This window comes from Zootoca vivipara, chromosome 8 (genome assembly GCF_965207765.1).
Source record: "Zootoca vivipara chromosome 8, rZooViv2.hap1.1, whole genome shotgun sequence".
NCBI classification, from domain to species: Eukaryota; Metazoa; Chordata; class Lepidosauria; order Squamata; family Lacertidae; genus Zootoca; species Zootoca vivipara.
This window is the reverse complement of record NC_142591.1, coordinates 76612087-76633287: the sequence shown is the minus strand read 5'-3', so window position 1 is coordinate 76633287 and position 21201 is coordinate 76612087. Positions and strand designations below refer to the sequence as shown.

Sequence of the window (21201 nt, the reverse complement as noted above, 5' to 3'; positions counted from 1 at the left end):
CCCCAAGCACAGGGAGAGAAATATCTGTAAACAGGAACATTCGCATTGCGGTGGCTCGCTCAGCTGGAAAAGAAAACCATTGGCTACTTGGAGAGGCTGCACCTCAATGTGTTTTCTTCCACCTTGCGGTTCCTCGTGCAGAGAGGGGCATTGTGTCCCGTCCTCTTTGATATCCGATCACTTTCTTTGCCAGCGGTCTCTTCCAAGCAAGCTGGCCCGGCTGCCTCCTTCTTCAGCTGGCACTGAACTTGCCCCCCACCCCACCCCGGCTGATGATTACAAAAGGAGCCGGCAATTATTACGCAAGGTTATTAACAGCGCTAGGCTTATTCCCTCCTGGCCAGATCTCAGATCAAGCAAAGTGCACAGCTTCTTACCTTCATCAATGCAACAAAATAAAGCAACAACTATTTGAGTCCTGTTTTTCGCGAGAAGATAAAACACAGGAGTTAAGTGTAGCCAACTTATTAAATCAATCATCCTTTGAGTGAGATAGAATATACAAGAAGCTGTCTTAGAGCCACAGAATCATAGAATTGTACAGTTAGAAGGGACCCTGAGAATCACAGAGTTCAACCCCCCAAAATGCAGGAATAAGCAGTCCCATATGGGGATCGAACCTGCAAACTTTGTGCTATCAGCACCTTCTTCTTCTTCCTTTTTCTTTGGCGATCACTCATAGCCGAGTAAGATTGTTCCCTATCCATCTCTATTTTTGAGATAAGAAATTGAAACTCAAAAGTTGTTCCCTATCACTGTGGTAACACAAGATCTCTTCGTGACCTCTCTTCTCCATCTATATCACTCTCTCTTTATCTCTCTCTCTCTCTCTCTCTCTCTCTCTCTTTTTCTCTCTCTCTCTCTTTTCCCTTTTTTTGTCTACCAAAAGGACTAGAAACCTACATTCTCATATACCACATCGCTTCCTGAAAAGTCATGGGATCGTACATACAGCGCGGATTATTATACGTATAGTAGTGATGATTTGTGAGGCAGGAAAAGCGAACATAGAACCAGGAAATGGTTGAAGAGGTCATTGAAATGTGGATGGAACTATTACAGCTGTACCAAGGAACAGCAATGCAGCTATAATAAGGTATGCCCAAGACTTAGCAGCTGCAACTGACTCGAATTTGCAATTTTCGAATTTGCAATTTTCAACTGGCTCGAAAGCACACACATGCACCTTCCAAAATACTTGTCTGTCCGATACATAAACTCACGAGCTATATCGTGTTTCCAGCCCCTCCTTCCTTATTCTGCTAGAGTCAAACTACAAGTGTGTTCATGCCATTTTTGTATGGGGCAAGGACTGCAGCTGACGGGGTCCTCGTGGCGATTCCTCTGCCCATGGTGCGATCCAGGTTGCGAACAATTCCACTTGTTGGAATTGCTGACTGAGCACAGGAAGAACCTTTGTTTACTATGGCAGGGGGTCATAGACTCATAGATATTGAGAGACAACAGGACTGATCAAGATGCCCTGAATATAAAATTGGAGAAATCAAGAGATACATAGCTGCTCCGGCACCCTACCTCTCCTTTCTCTTATCAAAAAAATGCAAGAAGGGCTTATAACACTTGCCAAAAGCATGGCCTTGCCCACGCCTGTTTTGGAAGGATCATATACAAAAAAATCCCTTACGTTCAAAGACTCAGCGCCTGCCCTTTGAGGGAAATAGGGAGCCCAGAGCACCTTTTCTTCAGATGCCCCTTTCCAAGAAGAGGCACAGAGGGAGATCCTGGACCCTATACTGGCGAGGTCAGCAGGCCTCCCGGGAAAGCAATTATACGACCTGCTCCTGCTAGGCAAAGACCAGAAGATAACGGTCGCCAGATTCTGCGTCCAGATATGCAGACACAGACTTTCTACTGAGAATAACCAACCCGTCTGAACGTCCCAAAATATGGTTTCCCAAGCGACCTAGGCCCAGTTCTCTGCGGCAGCTTATTAAGTTTTTAAGGCTTAAGTTTTAAGTTTTCCTATGCACATTGCATTTACAAATATCAATTTTATTATTGTACAAAGTGTCACATATATGTTATGCTCCTTGGAACTGTTCTTCCAAAGGGATTTTTACAAGAGCTGGTCTTTGACCATAATAAAGTATTCTATTCTATTCTATTCTATTCTATTCTATTCTATTCTATGGCAGGGGTTGGAAACAGAAGACCAAGGGCCAAATCTGGTCCTTGAGACTCTCCCCAGGCCACACACCCTCCCGAGCCAAAACCCACCAGCAGCAGCACAGAATCACACATCCTCCTTGAGTTTTTCTCCCGGTCCTGAAATTTGTCATAGACTCATAGAGTTGGAAGGGACCGTGAGGGTCATCTAGTCCAGCCCCCTGCAAGGCAGGAATCTTTTGCCCAATGTGAGACTTGAACTCACGACCCTGAGGAAGAGTCTCATGCTCTACTGACTGAGCTATCCTTAAATGCCTAGATGGACGATAGAAGAGAGAGAGAGAGAGAGAGAGAGAGAGAGAGAGAGAGAGAGAGAGAGAGAGAGGAAACCACCCTACTGCATAAATGGTGAAATTCGCATTTGTGACTCTGCCTCCTTTCACCTCTGGCCCTGTGGTTCTCAGTCCCTTCATCGGAAGAGACAGGGACACACAGGTTAAAAGTGGTTACTTGTTTCCTGATCTAGGTCTTATTTGGGGGGGATAATCTCAGGAGAAGCCATAGCTATGGTCTGGGCCACACCGGTATAAAAACACGCAGTAGATGGACTTTCTGCCAGCACAGTCCTGGAACCAACCTGCCCTGAGATCAGAGCAACATGTGGTCTTCTGGATTCTGCTGGACTACAACTCCCATCATCTGTGCAGGCTGCGACTGATGGGAGTTGTAGTTCGAAACATCCGGAGGGTCACAGACTCCCCACCCGATATAAATTATGAGGGCAAGGGGTGAAGGGGAACTCAGATGCTCGAAGAACAGGTTAAGTGTTTGCAGCTACCACAGAGCAGGAACAAACTTTAATTGCTTTCACCAGATGAATGCTACAAACCCGTTGTCACTCGCCATAGCAACTGGGAGTAGATAGCATGCCACTGGCCTGCTCATTCAGGAGCCTTTCTGGTTAATTTGGCTGGAAATCATCTCCTCGTGGCTTTCCATGCAAGCATCTTGCAGAATTCCCACATCCCCCCTCCCCGCCCTGGAAATGATCAACATGAGAAAAGGATCGGCTGGAGGCTTGGGTCAGAAGAGGGGTCCCCAAAGACAGCAAGAACAGCCCAGGTGTACCTGGGAAAGAGAGGTGAGCCGTTTTACAGCAGGGGTGGAAAAAGCTCAGGCCCGGGGATGTAGGACATGTGGCCCTCCCAGTCTTGCTATGTGGCTTTCAGGACCCTCCAGAGGCCACATCTCTCTTTCTCTACAAACCACAGCCCTCACCTCAAATGTTTCCGCCTGCCCTTGAGCTCGTTTGCCACGTTAGAGGGCAGCGAGGGCTGCGTGAGCCTGCACAGAAGCTCACAAGAAGCAAAAATGACGATCATTGCTTTTGCCCCTAGCCCCATCCGCCATTGGCATGTGGCTCTTGGAAACCTGCGTGGACCGGAATGTGGCCTCTGGTCTGAAAGATGTCCCTCCTGGATAACAGAAAACTCAGAACCAAGGTTGGGATGAGATTGTGTGGAGTGGATAATGCAGGCTGCCACTCGCTGCATGAAAGGACAGAGCACACTGAGTTTTCCTGCCTCGTCCCCGGCAGGAGACATAAGCCAGGCAAGAGAGGTGGGAGACAACTAGACAAAGGGATGCTATTTTCCTCAGCCGTCCAAGCACCTTCCATTTTGTGCAAAGGAGAGAGACCAAGATGAGGAACAGTTGAAGGAGATGGGTATGTTTCGCCTGGGAAAGAGGAGACTGAGAGGAGATATGATAGCCATCTTCAAATATCTCAAGGGATGTCACCTGGAAGATGGAGCAAGCTTGTTTTCCCTTGCTCTGGAGGGTAGGACTCGAACCCATGACTTCAAGTTACAAGAAAGGAGATTCCGACTAAACATCAGGGAGAACTTTCTGGTGGTAAGGGTTGTTCCAACAGTAGAACAGTCTCCCACGAGAGTCTGTGGACTCTCCTTCCTTGGAGGTTTTTAAGCAGAGGTTGGATGGCCATCTGCCATGGATGCTTTAGCTGAGATTCCAGCATTGCATGGGGGTTGGAATGGATGGCCTTAGGGGTCCCGTCCAACTCTACAATTCTATGATTCCATGGTTCTATGATCCCCAATCCCAGGGAACAACAAGTTTCTCGTTCTTAAGGGCAGCAATTCTGAAAATATTTCGGCAACTCCAGAGTGCACACTCACTAAGCACTGCAGTGCTAAGGGGACAGGTACACCAAACATGTAGCCCCATTCCTTCTGCTGTGACTTGGAAATGGAGGGTGCGCTACATAAAGAGGGTGAGTATATGCCGAGGTTCTTGATGTGCCAAGGTTCACCTTAGCAGAGGGTTTCGTAGAGAGTTTGGTACAGGGCATATAGCATCCTGGGGGGCTCTGCAGGGTCTGGCACTCGGAACCTATGTAAAATGAAATGGAACTAAATAACAACCCTAAAAGAAGGCATGGAAAAGAAGAACCTTCTCATTTTCTACTCCGAGGAGAGAGAAAGAGAGGCAAGAAGGAGCCCCTATTCTCCAATTGTGCTGCCAAAATGAAATGCCTGCTAGAAAGAAAGAAAGAAAGAAAGAAAGAAAGAAAGAAAGAAAGAAAGAAAGAAAGGGAATTCTGTTGTGTTTTCCCTACACACACACACGCATTCAGCTCTGCATCTGCCGTTCGGCGTCTTTTATTTCACCGCGTCAGATCTGGTTCCAAACGCAGGCCGCTAGTTCTGTAAAAGCCCCCGTAAATAAATAAAACAATTCACACTTTAGAAACCCAGCAATCGCCCGTCACAAAAGGCAGCGCAGGTGCACAAGAAGGCCATTATAGTGAAAGGGACCTAAGGCAGAGATTCGACCAAGGAAGTTCAATGCACTCCAGACGTCAATAGGTGGTTTATTATCCAGAGACCTCCCTGGTCAGCCTTCCTAGCAGAGTCCCAGTAAGTTTCTCGGGAACAAGAGAGATGTCCCTTTTCATTCCGTTTTACCCGTGGTGCGAAGCCCATTGCTAATGCGCTTCCTGCAAAGCTCCCGTAGTCTGGGGTCGGTCTACTACATATTGGTTTTTTTTCCCTCTCTCTGTCCTGTTCTATCAAACACTCTGGGGTCCAAGGGCTAGAAAGTACTTGAAGCAGGTCAAGGGGCAACAAAGGGTCTGGAAACCAAGCGTCATGAGGAACGGTTGAAGGAGCTGGGTATGTTTAGCCTGGAAAAGAGGAGACTGAGAGGAGATACGATAGCCTTCTTCAAATATCTCAAGGGCTGTCACATGGAAGAGGGAACAAGCTTGTTTTCTCCTGATCTGAATGGTAAGACTCGAACCAATGGCTTCAAGTGACAAGAAAGGAGATTCCGAATAAACATCAGGAAGAACTTCTGGCAGTAAGACAGTTTGACATTGGAACGGTCTCCCCTGGGAGGTGGTGGTCTCTCCTTCCGTGGAGGTTTTCAAACAGTGGTTGGATGGCCATCTGTCATGTATGATCTAGTTGAGGTTCTTGCACTGCAGGGGGTTGGACTAGATGACCCTTGGGGACCCTTCCAACTCTATGATTCCATTAGAGCTGCAGCCCAGCAAGAGGGCCAAAAAGGCTATGATGCAAGCACTGAGCTCACTGGAGGCAAGGCATTTGCACAGGGTTCAAGCTGGATATCATCAGAGCTCCAATGTTGCTTCAGCAGCAGCCAGCCTCAGACTAAGAAGCTCTGCCTTCCTGAAAAGGTGCCTCTTCACTTAAAGTTCCTGCAGTCTTCATGGCTGAATGAGGATTCAAACCCTGGCCTCCCAGGTCCTAGTTTGGCACTTATGGGAAACGGGTGGCACTGTGGTCTAAACCACTGAGCCTCTTGGGCTTGCCAATCAGAAGGTCAGCAGTTCGACCCCCCACAATGGTGTGAGCTCCTGTTGCTCTGTCCCAGCTTCTGCCAACCTAGCAGTTCGAAAGCACGCCAGTGCAAGTAGATAAATAGGTGCCGCTGCGGCGGGAAGGTAAACAGCATTTCCGTGCGCTCTGGTTTCTGTCACGGTGTTCCGTTGCGCCAGAAGCGGTTTAGTCATGTTGTCCACATGACCCAGAAAGCTGTCTGTGGACAAACGCCAGCTCCCTCGGCCTGAAAGCAAATGAGTACCACAACCCCATAGTCGCCTTTGACTGGACTTAATCGTCCAGGTGTCCTTTACCTTTTTTACCTAGTTCAGCACTCCAACCACTATACAATGCTGTCTCTCAATACATGTGGACATCAGTTTGCCAACATCAGGTGTTAAGGAAGAGCTGTTTCCTTCCTTCTCCTGCTTGCCTGCCTCCCAGTGGCACCTGGCTGGCCACTGCTTGAACTGGTGGCCTGATCCGGTTCTTGCAAGCATGGCTCAACACCTACAAGGATCCAGTTACAAGGGTTCTTGAAGCCGAAAGTCCCCAGATGCATGCCGGCAACGCAAGCGCTCCAAGGGAAGAAAGACAGGCAAGAGCCAAGCCTAATATCTTCCAAATATCACATGCCGCCACACGACCCAATTACACAAAGCGATCTCTCTCACTCAAGCATAGGCTGGGCTAGCCCAGCACAGAGCTCCCACTGGAAATCCCCTGCTTAAATTAATTCAATTGGGCAGATGGCAACACAGGCAAATTCAGGGGGAGGATGGAAACACCCCTGCTAAGGCATGCCAACAGCCGGCGACTGGTATAGAATGGAGATAGCCCCAGAGGCTGCCTCTCCATCGCTCAGGGCCTGTGGTGTGTGGCTTGCTGCAGAGAACCACCTCAGAAGCAAACACATTTGAATAAGCCCATCGCAGAGGAGGCAAACAAACGGCACCGCTGCCAAATCAAGCAACTAACAAGGTAAGGTGCCCAGGGCCGCTGACCCATTTAGCTGCGCTGCTGAGCTGCCGGGGCTCCAATAGCCCAGCAGGCTCCTTGAAAAAGGCCGACAGCATCAGCAAAGAACAGTCTGAGAGCTGCCCAAAATAGCAGGCATATCGCTGCAACGACACGGCCGACAGCTCTTTCAGCAGCACCTGTGTCGTTCTCGTTGCTATCTAGGAAGAATGCATCCTTCCAGAGAGTCTAGGGATATTTGCAGCGTTAGAAACTCAGGTGTGTAAGTTAGACGCCAATTGGCGTTGTAAACCAAGGTTGCAGTTGCCACAACCAGTGTAAGGAACTCAGATTTATAAGCTAGGCTCCAAATGGCTCCTTAAACCAAGGCTGAAGTCGCCAAAACAGAATACAGTGTAACCTCGGTTCTCGAACGGCTCCATCCCTGAATGTTTCGGCTCCCGAACATCGAAGACCCGGAAGTAAGTGTTCCAGTTTTTGAACATTCCTCGGAACCCGAACGTCCAACGCGGCTTCCGATCTGCAAAAAGCCTGGCTGTCAGCCAATCGGAAGCCATGCCTCGGAATTCGAACATGTTGGAAGTCAAACTTTTTTCTGGAACTGATTACGTTCGACTTCTGAGGTTCCACTGTATCTAGTTGCCATTTGGGCGCAAGATGGCTCTAGTCTCATTTTACAAATGGTGGACTGGCTGTGACTGATTCTCAGATAACATCTGGCTAGTTCAGATGACAATCCTGAGCTAGTTTAAGACCTTTGAGAACTTAAAAGAAGAAAAATCACTTCATCCAGGGACAGTCTGCATATATATTGGCCTGTTCCTACAGGATGTGTTGCTAGTGTGTGAAAACATTCAAGATCCAAAGATCTCCAGGCATGCACCTCCAGGTGGTGGAGATGTCAGGTGCCATCCTGGCGCCTAGGCATCCACCCGTCGGTCGCAAGTAGCTGAGAGCCAGGTGCAAAACGCGCCTGGCAGCTGGCTAATTCCGAACGCTGGTTGCAAGGGGCCGATAGCCAGCTGCACAATGGGCCTGGCAAATTTTCAAACGCTGACCACAACTGCCATAATCCCCAGCCAGATCAGCCAATCATCAGAGTTGATGGGAGTTGCTGTAGTCCAAGCACATCTGGGAACCCCAGATGGAAGGCGGAAGGCTGACTTTGGGGGTCCAAAGCATCCACCCCTATCCCTGCCACAAGAAACACCCCATTTGGGGGCTTGGAGGTCAGGCAGAGGACCAGCTCATCAGCAGTAATAATCCTTAAGTCGGTGGAGCGGCAACTGTGCTGTATCATAACACACACACACACACACACACACACACACACACACACGTTTTCAGCATCTGTGTGTGTGTGTTATGACTGTAGCCTCAGCCTCATGTTTTTAAGTAAACACGCATTAAGAATTGGTCTTTAATGCAAGCTACTACTGCTGAAAAACGAGAGAATTAAACCTCCCAAGATTTACGAGCAGTCATCAAGTCTGATTCTTTTTTAAAAACAAAGCAACTGCTGAATAGTTGTGCTGGTTTTCCTTTCTGCTTAAACATGGGCCTCTAGAGCTGAACAGAAATTCTTGCAAGAGGTAACTTGCTAAATCAAATAGGTTTAGAATTTGCCGCTGCGGTGGATGGAAGTTTGCTCTGCAACTTGATAAAACTTTGGTTGTCGGAATAACGATGCTCCCTTGCCCACATCCCATCACAATATCTTCAGGTATAAATACCTGTCTGCAACTACCTGTGAGCGAGCCCTCAGGTAGGAAACCAAGTGGGAAGTGGACTGCACCCCCAGGAAATGTGGGGATGCCAGAATCATTCTACAAGGTCGCAAACAGTTTGAAACCACCACTGGAGGTGAACGCCTTGATATTTGGACCTTTGGCTGCACAATAAAAAGTTGATTTTTAAAGAAACAAAAACAAAAAAAATTAAAATGCATGCAAGTTGGCTTTATTTTTACAGCTTGCAGAATTCGCTTCGACTGGTCAGAGGCTCTCTTGCAGGACGAGAAAAATCAGGGGGCTTCCCCCCTGGGTACGGTAGTTTCTAACACCACAGGGGCTGTCCAGCTTCAAGAAAAAAAGAGACAAATGTCTCTTTAGAGAGGAGGGCCTGAAATGCTGACAGACTCATCATGCAAATAAGATGGAGAAAACATGAAATTGTGGCAGATGCAGATCTGACCTACCAGAAGGATGGAAAATGTGACTGTTTATTTAAACACACACACACACACACACACACACACACACACACACACACACACACTGCCAGCAGCATGTCAAGAGTCTTTTAAGTCAAGGCAAGCATCAATTCCTGGAAGGCGAAAAGAGAGATTTGCCGCCAACCATCTAATATACCCCAAGCTGGTCCCAGCTTTGTGGGAAACTGGGGACTTCCAAAGCATGAAATCCAAGCTGTCCTGCTGTCATTTCGCTCCAGAACAGCTGCAAATGAAAAGACATGGAGGCCCAACGGGATCCCAACAATTCTTTGAGACGTGTGAAACAAACTCCCACCCCCAGGAACCCCCCCCCCAGTGATTCAGCCTACACATCTTTTGCCACACCAATGCATCTTCCATTTCTTGCTCCCATGGCTGCTTCCCAGACCCTAGCCAGGTGGGCGCAGCAAAGTTGTGCAAGCACATAATGCGCACGTCCCCTACCCCTGCATGAGAACCTAGGAAGATGCCTTATGCAAAGCTGGAACACTGAGTCCATCTAGCTCAGCTCTGTCTACACTGACCGGCAGCAGCCCTCCAGGGTTCTGGGCAGGGGTTTCTCCCAGCCCTACCTGGAATTGCCAGGGACCGAACCTGCGGCCTTCGACATACAAGGTAGATGCTGTGAGATATGGTGTCTCTCTCTGTCTCTCTCTGTCTCTCTCTGTCTCTCTCTGTCTCTCTCTCCCTCTCTCTCTCTCTCTCTCTCTCTCTCTCTCTCTCTCTCTCTCTCTCTCTGGGCAAGTAGGCTAGGAACTCGTTTGCCAGGCCAAGATTTAGTACAGGTGCCCATTTGTACAATGACAAAATGTGGAAAGGGGGAGATCTCTCCACACTTAAGGGAACAGCTGGAATTAATTATGAGGTAGCCCAGTGGCTAGAGTGTGAGACTCTTAACCGCAGGGTCGTGGGTTTGAGCCCCACGTTGGGCAGGTTGGACTAGATTGCGGCCCTTTCCAACTCTACAGTTCTATGATAATTGAGGCGATGCTTCTGCAGCCTATTACAATAAGAGAGACGTAACACACTTACTGCCTCGTGGGGTTTTTTTTCCCAGGTACAGCCTTGACAGAAATTCCTGGGGCTGCACATTTATCTGGAAATGCAAGCATCTGGTCTAGATGCAGGATTCCACCAGCCCCGCCTCTCCTTCTGAAAATTTGGCAAATACCGTATCTATTTTAAGGCTTGCCATGAGGCTCAATGACCCCTTATATTATTAACAATAGATCACGTTCTATTTCTGGCCAGAGTCTGAGATATAACAGGGAGAGAACATCCTTTCTGGATGGCTGCCGACTTGCAAGAGGCTTCTATATGCTTCCAGAGCTGAGATTCCAGCAGTGCAAGAGGCAGGTGATCAACCAACCCTTCTAAAATTGCATAATTAATTAACTTAATTAACTAATTTCTTAGTTAAAACAATTAATCCAAATTAAAGGTGGGTAACCAGCCTACCTTTGCCATCTCAGGGGCAAGTAAAATTTAGGCTAAACTCTGAAGAGAAGTGTTATTTATTCTTTATTTAAGGACCGGGTTTTTTTAAAAAAAAGAAGAAGAAAAAGTTCATGCTGGCCTGGATACTGGAAGGAGAAGGGTGGTGTGCAGGTATGTGTGCAAACTAACCTATTGTGCCAAGGTAAAATGTGCAGGCGTTGCCCCTCTCCCACTTCATAGCTGTCAACCCTCCCGTTTTGGGCAGGAAACCCCCGAACTTAAATCCGTTTCGCACTGCAACCCCGGATTGTAAAATACCCCGTAAATGTCCCAGCTCCCGGCTGGCTGCTCGCTCACTTGCCGAGTGCTGCCGGAAATCGCCTCTATGCATGCTCGGGCATGCACAGAAGTGATTTCTGGTGCCCAGACATGCGGACACAGACAGCCCGGCACCGGAAGTCACTTCTGCGCATATCTGGACATGCGCAGAACCGATTTCCGGTGCCGCTCTGCCCATGTCTGGGCATCGGAAATCGGGCAGAGCCAGCACCGGAAGTCGCTTTTGCGCATGTCTGGACATGCGCAGAAGCGACTTCTGGTGCCGCGCCGCTGCTGATCCCTTATTTTCCAATCCGGAAGTTGACAGCTATGTCCCACTTCTGTCACTGGCCCCACCCATCCCTGTGCCTGTGGCACTCAGATGGCTGCTAAGAAGCGGACCCGGCCCTCGGCCTGCCGCTCCCCTGTGGCAGTGTTAGAAATTAGCCAGGTACCAGGTGCGTTTGCTACTGGCATGGAACCAATTGCAACCACGTGGAGATTTTGGGGGCGCCAGGTTGGCGACCACAGTTTGAAAACCTCCGCCTTAGTCCACAGTTATCACCATTTCCATTTCCCCTGTGTGTGTTCCATTTCCTTCTTGCATACTGGGGCCAACAAACTGTTGTAAGAGCAAGCGACAGTCAAGCAATGCGGTTGAGATCATAGAATCCTAGTACTGCAGTGGTTGGGACACGGAGGCAGTGCGTTAAATTAGCCGGGCGCATTTTGCAACTGGTGTGGGCCCAATTGCAACCATGTGGAGATCTCTGGGTACCAGGCTGGCAACTGAGGAAAGCAAAACGTCACTTAGAGAAGGATCTGAAATATTTTCAATGAAGCTTGAATTAGTTTTATTCTGGGTTGTTTTATTTGGTGTTTTAATGTTTTGCAAATTGCGTTGAGATTTGATCTTCAAAATATAAAACGGCATAGAAATGTTATGTTGTGTTGTGTTGTGTTGTTGTTGTTATGTTATGTTATGTTATGTTATGTTATGTTTATTTTTTTATTCCCCGCCCATCTGTCTGGGTTTCCCCAGTCACTCCGGGCAGCTTACAGCATATATAAAAACATAATAAAGCCTTAAACCTCCTGATACAGGGTTTTCTAAAAGTCAGATAGCTGTTCATTTCCTTGACATCTCATGGGAGGGTGTTCCACAGGGCGGGTGCCACTACCGAGAAGGCTCTCTGCCTGGTTCCCTGTAATCTCACTTCTCACAGGGAGGAAACCGCCAGAAGGCCCTTAGCGCTGGACCTCAGTGTCCGGGCAGAACAATGGGGGTGGAGACACTCCTTCAGGTATACTGGGCCGAGGCCGTTTAAGGCTTTAAAGGTCAGCACCGACACTCTGAAATGTGTTCAGAAACATACTGGGAGCCAGTGAAGATTCTTTAGGACCGGTGTTATGTGGTCTTGGCAGCCACTCCCAGTCACCAGTCTAGCTGCTGCATTCTGGATTAGTTGTAGTTTCCAGGTCACCTTTGAAGGTAGCCCCACGTAGAACGCATTGCAGTAGTCCAAGCGAGAGATAACTAGAGCATGCACCACTCTGGCGAGACAATCTGCAGGCAGGTAGGGTCTCAGCCTGTGTACCAGATGGATTTAATAATTCCATTGTAGTGACTGCAGTCCAGGTTTAAAGTGTCATTTGGCAATTAGATTATATACCTGAGTTTCTAACACTTACCTGAGGGTCGTCTAGTCCAACCCCCTGATGAGCAGACATTCTGTTGTGGCGAACATAGAATTGATTTAAGAAGCCACTTGGCACCTTATTCATACACCTGAGTTTGCCAGTATGTTTCTGAGCACAATTCAAAATGTTGGTGTTGACCTTTAAAGCCTTAAACGGCCTCGGCCCAGTATACCTGAAGGAGCGTCTCCACCCCCATTGTTCAGCCCAGACACTGAGGTCCAGCTCCGAGGGCCTTCTGGAGGTTTCCTCACTGCAAGGTTACAGGGAACCAGGCAGAGGGCCTTCTCGGTGGTGGCACACGCCCTGTGGAACGCCCTCCTATGAGATGTCAAGGAAATAAACAACTATCTGACTTTTAGAAGACATCTGAAGATAGCCCCGTATCAGAAGATTTTTAATGTTTAAGGCTTTGTTATGTTTTTATATATGCTGTAAGCTGCCCAGAGTGGCTAGGGAAACCCAACCAGACGGGCAGGGTATAAATAATGTATTATTATTATTATTATTAACACTGCCCTGCGGCACACCCTTTTGTGGACTACGACTCCCCTTCATCAGATCACATCGCAATGTTTTTGCTCTTCGCTGAGCAGGCTGGAAGCAAATGAAAGGCAGGATTACATAAGAGCAATCTCTTGCTATTAGCACTAAGAGAACACACTGCATTTCCTTGAGAGACCACATTTCCCAAACGGCGCGGCAAAAGGGGAAGAAATGCAAGTGACGCAGCAGCAACAGCAACAGCCGGTTTGCCAGTTCCCCATGGAGGGAAAAAAAGGAGAGTTTGGAGCTTTGGAAGGGATTCAGGATGATGAGGAGATTTTTTTACCGTAAGTGCTTAGTAACTCTAGAAGTAGAACAGCCCCTCTCCCGTCTCTCAAGGGGCATGACACATGCTAACTTTCAGCCGTGCTTCATTGCAATTTTAAAGAGTAAGTTGCTGTATTATTGCTTCGTGGTTACACAGAGAGAGGGGAGAGAGCCGTAGCAAGATTTTTCTCTACTTTGCTGATTCACCCCACTCGGGGAGGTATCAAAACAATGAGGTTATTTCTCTCCACGAACCACAGCCCTGAAATGAGGGAGATGAGCCCAGCACAAAACGAACGGAGGAAACGTCTGAGGGAGAGTCATTGAAAAAGAGGATCTGAATTCCGACGTGGTTACAGTAGCTTCCAGGCTACTCAGAAGTACAAAGCAATCGCACTTTGGTACATATCTGTCATTCTTTTTTCTTTTCTTTTTTCATTTGTACCCCACCTTTTCTCTTCCAAGGACCTCGAGGTGCTTTCCACAATCCTCTGCCCCCTCTCTATATTATCCTCAAAACAAGCCTGCAAAGTAGGTTAGGCCGAGAGTAAATGACTGGCCCAGGGTCAAATCAAGTGGCTGAGCGGGGATTTGAACCCTGGTCTCCCAGGTCCTAGGCCAACACTCTAACCACTGTGCCATGCAGTGGTGACTTCAACAGCCTCCGCCCCACTAAAAAAGCAGAAAAATATGACAACCATGGATCTGAAACTCAGAGCGTGGGGTTTAGTGCAAAAGAAAGTCATTCCCAAGCAAAATGTGAGGCAGAATAGTCTATCTATCTATCTAGCATTCTGCCTCCTCTTCCCCCCCCCCAAGGAGCTGAAGGTGGCAGACAAGGGTCTCCCCCTCCCCATTTTGTCCTTACAATAACCCTGCGAAGTAAGATAGGCTAGGAGACAGTGATTGGCTCAAGGACACCCAGTGAGATTCCTACATTGCGGGGGTTGGACTAGATGACCCTAGTAGTCCCTTCCAACTCTATGATTCTATGGCTGACCGGGAGATTTGAACCCCAGACCTCCAAGTCCTAGCCCACCACCATAACCATCACATGGCACTGGCTCCCTTGCAAGCAGGAAGTGAGCTGCAACACGCCCTTGTAAGTACAGAGACAGCTGCTTTAGTCTAGAAATGTCCATACTGACTGATAGAGCATCCCTCCAGGCTTCAGACAGGTTGTGCCCATCCCTACCTGCGGAGATGCCCAGGGCAGCACCTGGGTCCTTCTGGATGCAAAGCAGGTGCTCTAACTCTGAGCTCATCCAGGAGAAAGGATGGAGAGGCCCTCTGCCTTTGTCCCTAGGCCTTCTCGGTGGTGGCGCCTGCCCTGTGGAACGCCCTCCCAACAGATGTCAAAGAGGAAAACAACTACAGTACCAGACTTTTAGAAGACATCTGAAGGTAGCCCTGTTCAGGGAGGCTTTTAATGTTTAATAGATTATTGTGTTGTTGTTTTTTGTTGGAAGCCGCCCAGAGTGGCTGGGGAAACCCAGCCAGATGGGCGGGGTATAAATAATAAATTATTATTATTATTATTATTATTATTATTATTATTATTATTATTATTATCATCATCCAGCTATCAATCAAAAATGGACCATCCTGGGCTAGGAAGAATATAGGGAAGCCTTTTAATGTGTAATGTTTTGTTATGTCTTTATATATGTTGGAAGCTTCCCAGAGTGGCTAGAGCAATTATTATTATTATTATTATTATTAAGCTGCAGTCCCACATGGAAAGGCAAGCAGCCTCCAGATTTTTAGGGCTTGGAGCAACACAACATAGCACATAGGAAGCTGCCTTATACTGAGCCAGACTGCTGGTACCCATCAAGCTTAAGTACTGCCTACACTGACCGGCAGCAGCTGTCCAGAGTTTCCAGACAAAAGTCGCAGAGGAGTGTGCAAACTTCCCGGAATCTCCGAGCAAAGAGAAATAATAGATCCATTTGAATTATTCCTCCTCCCACCATAGCACAGACAGAACTCAGCTTTATGGTTTAAAAGCCTCGAGTTGCCCTTTCCAGCCTGTGTGTGTGTGTGTGTGTGTTCCTAGCTCTCAGCTCCGGGATGTCAGCCAAAGTTGATTACAGGCGACTTAAAGGGATGGAGAAAAGGGAGAAAGCAGGGAAAAGACTCAAGAGCAGGCGGGAATCAATTTGCAGCTGTAGCAAGAGACCGGCAAGGTCTCGGCAGCCAAAATTACGAGGCTAAATTTACAGGTCCGGGGGAAGGCAGGAATACCGTAGAAAACTGATCTCGAACGGGGAGAAAACAGGCAACAGCTCTCTCCCCCCTGCCTCGCACACAAATACTGACAGAGCTAGGTCATCCTGCTTGTTATTGAGAAACCGGGGCAGAGAGCATGAGGGCTGACGCACACAGTCAAGTGTTTACTGGCAAAGGTGCTTTGCCATTTTCCCCGCTGCTGCAAACGCACCACCGGCGCTGTGCAATTTCTCACGCCGCACAGATAAGCAGGTGGAGAAAAATGGAACAGAAGTAGCCAGGGGCGAGGCGCTAAGCTCCTCCGGCGCATCCACCTGTCATCGTGGGTCCTCGGTTTTGGGAGGAGGTGATGCCCTATGACTCAGCTACCTTCGCGTCAAACAAAGCTAATCCCTTTTCTCTGATCTCCTGCCACTTTGGCCGTCCTCCAGAACATTCAGCTTCAACCTGATGGCTAGACATTTGCTTCCCAAACTTTCGATTGCTGGAACCGGGATTTCTTCCTCTCCCCCATTGAAGCGGGAGATACAATTCGTGCCACGCTGGTTGCCATGCCTAGCCACAGTTTAGGGTTGCGAGAGCAAGGCTCTGGCTGCAAGGAGGGGATGAGACTTCCGCTTCAGGTTAACCACAGTTTAGTGGGTCGGCAGAAACCTAAGCTATGACCCATCTCAATTCTGGTTAGCTGAAACAAGGCAGCTCCATAAACCACAGCCGAAAGTTAGGTTTGTTTGTCTTCTCGATAGACGGCAGTTAAGATTAACCACGGTTCGGAAGGACAACATAGCAACTTCTGTAAAGCAACCATGGCCATCTGTCATGGATGTTTTAGCTGAGATTCCTGCGTGGAAGGGGCTGGACTAGATGACTCTTGGGGTCCCTTCCAATTCTGCAATTCTATGGTCTATGATAGATGTACAATTTCATCATTCACAAAAATATTCACCAACACTTGCATAATATAAGAAGTCAGTGCTATGCAAGTGATTTAAGTATTGTGCAAAAAAAAAAGGGAGGGAGAGAGAAGCAAGTTGTGTTCTGGCCTCAGTTTTTTCTCAACACACTGGCTTTTCCCTGCAGGCATCCTGTTGCTACAAAAGGCCAGATAAACAGGGCCATTTTATTGCCGAATTAAAAAAAGAAAACAGCCCGCAACAATAGCAACATCGGGGAAAGGAACAGCGGACTTAAATCACAAAGTTGTCCAAGCCAGAAATTCCCTGGAGCCACAGCAAGGCTGCTTCCCTCCCAGCAGAGCAGAAGGATCATGGGATATTCTGAGGATAACAAGGGAAGCAATTAGATGGTGGGCATGGTTGTTTAGATATGGGTGAGCCCATCCTGTTCAATTTCAATGCAACGCCACCTGAGGATCCAGAACATGGAGGAACTTGGACCCGATAAAACTACACAGTATCTGAAGACTCAATAAAAGTCCAGTATTTAATTGCCACCACAGTGGAAGTCAACAAACGCACACCCTCATAGAGGCCAGGAAGAGCGTGCAATGAGTTTTGAAATCCACCTTCTGATGAACCAGACCATTAGTTCATCTACCTCAGTACTGTCTAATGCAGGCATCCCCAAACTCGGCCCTCCAAATGTTTTGGGACTACAATTCCCATCACCCCTGACCACTGATCCTGTTAGCTAGGGATGACGGGAGTTGTAGTCCGAAAACATCTGGAGGGCCGAGTTTGGGGATGCCTGGTCTAAAGTGACTGGGACCTTCTGCATAATAACAAAAACTGATAATTTTATTATTTATATCCCACCCATCTGCAAAGGAAGGACTCTCTGCCAGTGAGTTCCTCAACCTACACAACAAACACATGTGGGCACTGTGTCAGTAGGTAGTCTGGGGGGGGGATCCACAGCACCCCAGGGAGTCTGCGCAAATTGTGCCACATTAACTTAAGACAGCATCCGGGAGCACCCCAAATTTTTGGGTGGATGCACTTTGCAGGAGAAGACAGACCAACAGTGTTTCATGGAAGCTTGCTCCCGGAAACTGACCATCTCGTGGAGGAACTGCAGAGCTCCCACAGAAGACAGATTTCGAGACCACTGTCACAGTGGTTCCCACTCAGTTCCCCCACCGCTTCCTGTGGCTGCAAGCGGAACTTTGATCTCCCCTAAAGGATGCAGAACAGAGGAGTGGCTTAAATGGTCCATCCAATATTGCTGGACTGCAACTCCCATGATGCTCAGCCACTGCCCATGCTGTCTGCAGCTGAGGAGAGTTGTAGTCCAATGTGATGTGGCTAGGATAGCTCAGTTGGTAGAGCATGAGTCATGAGTTCAGGTCCCATGTTAGGCAAAAGATTTGTGCATTGCAAAGGTTAGATTAGGTGTCTGTCGTGGTCCCTTCCAACGCCACAATTCTAGGATTATGAGACCTGGGGTAGCTCAGTTGGTAGAGCACAAGACTCTTGTTCATCTCAGGGTCACGGGTTTGAGTCCCACATTGGGCCAAAGATTTCTGCATTGCAGGGGGTTGGACTAGATCAGGCTTCCTCAAACTTGGCCCTCCAGATGTTTTTGGCCTACAACTCCCATGATCCCTAGCTAGCAGGACCAGTGATCAGGGATGATGGGAACTGTAGTCTCAAAACATCTGGAGGGCCGAGTTTGAGGAAGCCTGGACTAGATGACCCTCATGGTCCCTTTGAACTCAACAATTCTACAATCCAGAGGGCACAATATTGACTACCCCTGCTGAGCATAGTCCACCCACACCCCATTATTCCTAGAAACTCAGGTGGGAAGATTCCTGACCTCCCCTTTGCAAATGTCTCTTTCCTTCCTGATAACAGGGATTTCCAAAGGTTCCCCAACTACATCTGTGTAGTGGCCTCTTCGTAAAGAATCCTATCAGGGAATGACAGAATGGGAAAGACGTGGTTCTCTGGAGCTTCTGATAAGGAAAGAAAGACACTGATATTCTTCCACTGCGAGTCAGTCAATCCAGTTTTTTTAGAAGGGAGAAAGTTCAATCAACATGCCATGGATGCCTCAGGTTGACACAACTCCCCTCTGATGTTCCAGCTACAGCCATGAGTCACCTAATCAAACATTTTCTGACATCAGATAGCTGCAAGTCCTATGTAACTGCAGAAAGTTGGGGGAGCAGAAAACAGCTACCATGACATAAGGAGAGCCTGTAGCCACTGATACAAGCCTGAGTTGAGAATGGTTTACGGGTAGGAGATCTCCAGCAACTCTCCTCCCACCACCGATATGCTCCCCGACATGAAAAGAGCGATTCAAACAAAAAAAGGAGGTATGATTTAGGCAGGAATCATCATAAAAAATAAAAAATAAAAACAAGGAAGCGGGGAGAGAAGCTCAGAGCAGCAGCACTTCTCCAAAACTTTTAGAGACACTTTCCAGAGGAAATGAGTAACCCTCTTGTTATTAAGTGATAAATCGCAGCCAACAGGAAGTGCCATTGTCTCCTATTTATTTTTAATCTCCAAACACCCATGTCGCTGGCACCGTGTTGCAAACCCACGTCGATAAGCCGGGCTGTTTGAAGGAGACGGAGGCTCCTGGGATGAAAGAATGAGATTCCAGTTTCAGGCCCAATTTTGGCACTCAAGTCAGGAACCGGGGAACAGCGCGGATGACGAGGCTGGAGAGGTGCCTCTGCCGGAGAGCAAAATCAGCGTGTTTGCTCCGCCTATTAGGTTTTATTATTCCCAAGGGGCAACAATGCATCTGGATTGATGAGGTCTGGCATGCTGGTTTCAGGGGAAGATGGGACTGTTCCTCGCCAGGAAAGAGCGGCCAAAATGGAAAGCGAGTTATGTAACTCCTCGAAAGGAGGCTGTTGTCCTCATTATTACACCCAACACACCCTCCATCCCTCAACGAATTATCCCCGAGACATTTTGCTGATCGCCATCAGCTCGTTCTCGTCACTGTGCTTCCTTATGGAACCAGGAAAATCATCCTTCAGAGTGGATAGGAAATCCCCAGTACTGTTTGCAAATAATTTCCCGCAGAGAGAGAGAGAGTGCTAGGGAGCAAGGAATGACATTTTTGCTAGGCCAACTGTGCAATCGATGAGAATGCAGAAGCTGGACTTGGCCAACCCAAGTTCAGTCCTCACTTCCGCTCCACGCTCTTAGGTGGATCCCGGGGGCAAGTGGCTCTCTCCCAGCCTCGGTTCCCCATCGGCAACCCTTGAATGCACAGATTCAAGAGTGACCGGACTCGCAAGGTTATTCTGATTGCAAAACAGAAAGCATGCAATGTGAAGCATTTCGCTTTCAAAAGATGGAATGGCTCTGCGTAAAAGGAAGCCTTTCCCAACGAGATGCCCTGCAGATGTTTCGGACTATGAGAATCCGCCCCCAACTAGCACAGCTGTATGGAAAGGAGGAGTTCGCAGGGTCTCCATCTAAATAATAATAATAATAATAATTTACTATTTATACCCCACCCATTTGGCTGGGTTTCCCCAGCCAATCTGGGCAGTTTCTAACAGAATATTAAAATACAATGATTCATCAAATATTAAAAGCTTCCCTAAATAATAATAATAATAATAATAATAATAATAATAATAATAATAATAATAATAAAGCACAGGTGGTCTATATCAGACAGGCAAGAGTGGCCAAAGGGGGGGGGGGCGGGGCGTAGAGACCACAATTGATGGTGTCTAGTTTGGGATAGAGAAGAAGTTGTGCAGGAAGGCTCAGAGAGTTCAGGAAGGTATTGTTAAGCAGGAACTAAGAGTTCTGGGGGGACACAAACAGATAGCCTTGTGGGCTCATAAGAGGAAGAAAGCACAAAATACTGTATTAGAACTAGCAACCCCTTTGCTAGACTAAGCAAAATGTCACAAAAGTGGGCAAGCTTTTGAATTCTCCAGAACTCTTCATCAGGCTAGACTAGGGTTTCCCAAACTTGGCCCTCCAGCTGTTTTTGGACTACAATTCCTACCATCCCCGACCGCTGGTCCTGCTAGCTAGGGATGATGGGAGTTGTAGTCCCAAAACAGCTGGAGACCCCCATTTGGAAAACCCTGGGCTAGACGGTAAAGTGAGTGGGGCACAGCGAAGAAGCTGCTACCTCCACTCATATTCAGTCTTAAGGGTGGGATACAGACTTCAAGGCTGCACCATCAGCAACCTGTCCTCCCCCCCCAAAAAAAAACCCACACACACACACACACTTGTAAACAGACCAGAGGTAGCGAACATGGTGTCATTGGACTACAGGTGCTACAGGACTACAAATCCCACCAGCCAGCTGGACGAATGGTCAAGAATGACGGGGGTTGGAGTCCCAAATCATCTGTAAAGCCTCAAATTACTTGCTCATTCTGTGAGCAACCTACCAGAATAGGGAACAGAGGAATCTGCCTCATACGGAGCCAGACCATTGCTTCTGCCAGTGTTTTCTACACTGACTGGCAGCAGCGGTCCAGGATTCCCAGCCCAGGACCTTCCCAGCCCTGCCTGGAGATGCCATTGGGGATTAAACATG

The 21201-nt window shown here is 48.0% G+C and overlaps 2 long non-coding RNA genes across 3 annotated transcripts in view; one reads left to right on the top strand and one right to left on the bottom strand.

Annotated features, from left to right (window-relative positions):
• The window catches only part of LOC118089976 (uncharacterized), a 252987-nt gene that overhangs the window by 170388 nt on the left and 61398 nt on the right, over positions 1 to 21201 (bottom strand). The window lies entirely within an intron of this gene.
• Positions 13317 to 20660, top strand: LOC148684905 (uncharacterized). 2 transcript variants are annotated; one of them, XR_015951593.1, is made up of 3 exons: positions 13317 to 13490; positions 13731 to 13871; positions 18519 to 20660. It is a non-coding gene; the product is annotated as an uncharacterized LOC148684905 (long non-coding RNA). The 2 variants fall into 2 exon arrangements; XR_015951592.1 differs by lacking the exon at positions 18519 to 20660 and adding an exon at positions 16783 to 17288.